The sequence below is a fragment of the Nicotiana attenuata genome, chromosome 5 (assembly GCF_001879085.1).
Source record: "Nicotiana attenuata strain UT chromosome 5, NIATTr2, whole genome shotgun sequence".
Taxonomy (NCBI): Eukaryota; Viridiplantae; Streptophyta; class Magnoliopsida; order Solanales; family Solanaceae; genus Nicotiana; species Nicotiana attenuata.
The window spans coordinates 41178942-41181948 of NC_031993.1; positions in this window are offsets into that span (position 1 = coordinate 41178942).

Below are 3007 nucleotides of genomic sequence, written 5' to 3' on the forward strand. Positions count from 1 at the left end.
GCTACTCCTTGCTCCCATTAATTATCAATATTTTACTTTGTGAATATTATAAAAATATAGCCTATCAGATAAACAATTTTACTTATGAAAATAGAAGCAAGAACAAAGAGAGGAAATCGATGAAGATAGAAATAAAATATTTCTTACTTTGAATTGAAGGAAGAAAGGTCCCGTATAGGTTAGGTATAAATTTGTTGCCCCTGAATCCTTTAAAGACTTTCTTAATGGATGGAGGACGGGTAATAATTTTATATGGAGTGGGTATGTATAGTAATTATTATCCAAGTGGGTATAACCGGGTAATTAATTTTAGTTTAATAGGTAGACTCCATAAATTCCTCTTCTTTGTGGCCCATGTTCTTCAAGGGCTCATGGGTCACATTTGGGAAAGAATAATTAATGAATTTTTACATTCCTATACACTATATGAAACTATATTACCCTCCCTACTCAAGTTTACTATAATTATATTTTATATACCCAATTACCATTTATGTACATTTTAAGGGAATTAATGATAATAATTAGTGTCCTAAAGTTACTCTAACATATCTTCCACTCCTCCACGTTTCTCTCTCTCCATATCCCACCCCCTCCCCCACGTATCTTGTACAAGAGAGCATCAATTCCACCATTGACAACCATTAAAAAGCTTTGAAGCTTTGAATTCGAATTTGGGTTTTCAAAAAATATTGTTTGTTTGAATTGAATGTTGTTGCAAAGAATTGAGAATTCTCTCTACGTCTCTCTCTATCTCTCAATCCCAAATTTCAGTAATGTAAAGCACAGGAAAAGAGAGCAGCAATTCCACCATTGACAGCCATTAAAAAACTTTGAAGCTTTGAATTCGAATTTGGGTTTTTAAAAATTATTATTTGTTTGGATTGAGTGTTGTTGCAAATAATTGGGAATATGGTTTGGAGTTTACATCTCAATTTTGAGGGGTTTTGGTGAAAATTAGACTTGGTTTTGACTGAATTTCAGATTGAAACTCGAAGAAGAAGAGAAGAAGAAGACATGACATACATTATATTACAGAAATTATAGTAAAATTGTAGAAAAATTGTATTTCTTTTGTTTATATATATATTTTTTATTTATTTAACTATTGTATGAAAGTTGAACAACATTGTATAAAAAATATATTTAAGTTGTATGATATTGTAGTTGTATATAACTGAGTAGAAATAATGTATGAAAATTGTAGATAAATTGTATAATATATAATTAGTTGTATGAAATTTATTTTTACTATGTATAAATCAGATACAAAATATTCAAAAGACATATTGTATAAAATTTATATTTAAGTTGTATGTTATTGTAGTTGTATTTAACTGGGTAGAAATAATGTGAAAGTTGTAGATAAATTGTATAATATATAATTAGTTGTATGAAATTTGTTTTTACAATGTATAAATTAGATACAAAATATACAAAAGACATATTGTATAAAATTTGTATAAAATTTGTATTTAAGTGGTATTATATTGTAGTTGTATATAACTGGGTAGAAATAATGTATGAAAGTTGTAGATAAGTTGTATAATATATAATTAGCTGTATGAAATTTGTTTTTACTATGTATAATTAGATACAAAATATACAAAAGACATATTGTATAAAATTTGTATTTAAGTTGTAGAAACAAAGCTTGTTCCGTGACAGCCATTGTATAAAATTTGTATATACAATAAAATTTTATACAAAGCTTTGCCAGAGAAATTAATGATACAAAGCTCAGCACAGGCATCACCTTATCTAGTAATACATAAAAAGGATTACAAAGATAGACAAAATATAAGCACCAGCCTAAAAAAGGGTTATTTGTGCACTTTCCTCCTTTTAAGTTGGCTAAATCCCAGGACAATAACGTAGGGCTTTAGAGAGGAGAATCACAATTTTAATTTCATGCAGAGAGAAAAATGTGGAGATCACCAGCGGTACAAACTACTAAATGCAAAGAGGAAAGCCACTAATAGATAGAAGAGAAAAACTGTGCCCCTGCGAGATGATAGTGGTAGATGAACAATGTCTGGTGGCAATGCTTGAAAGCCTTTATTTTTGTAAAACTTTAGGTATTCTTTCTGGGAGGAGATATAAATCCTGGTGGTAGCCTTCAGGGGTCGGCACTGTATGAACATGCAATTCAATGTATAATTGCAGTATCAGTGGATGTTTGTTTAGTGGCAGAAGACAGAAATAAAATTTGTATTTATACAACCGAATTATCATTTGTATATTGTATAAAATTTGCCAGAGAAATAAGGAAAGTGGAAAGGAGAAAAAAAAAGGAAAAATGGTGTAATTGAATCCCCTAATAATGGATTGGGAGCCTTTTAAAGTGGAATGTATATATTTTGTAAACAAAACTTGTGTAGGTAGGATAATTTACTAATCATGAATATTTAGGGTAATAAAGTTTCCAATAGTGTATTGGAATGAAAAAAATTCAATAATTAACTGGACTAGCCGCCATATTAAGTATAAACTCAAAATAAACTCATTCTTAGTTCATTTATTGGGAAAACTACATTGGGAAAATGTTTGTTAAAATTTTCATGTGGCGTTCAATTTTGCGCCACCTATTAAATTTGTATCCACTTTTAAAAAAAGTTTAACTGATACCCTAGTTTTTGGATAATTTCATATACCTATACTTTTCTCTTCTTCTTTACATTTGTTTTCTTCCTCTTTGTGCTTAGAGTTTCTTCTTCTTCTTCTTCTTCTTCTTCTTCTTAGTTGCAAAATGGGTTCGTTAAATTGTTCTTGTTTTGATAATTTGATGATTGAGATTTGTTCTTTATGATATTTCAAATTTATGTTTCAAATTTGAGTTCATTTGAGCATTGAATCGTGTATTGGATTGTTGAAATTCGAAGAACATGTTTATGTTTCAGAACTCAAGATTTGAATCTTAAGCTGCATTCAATAGATTGAACTACTTAAGATTTGAATTTCTGAGGTTGCATTTGAAGATAGAAGAATTTTGGATTGATTTCTGAAT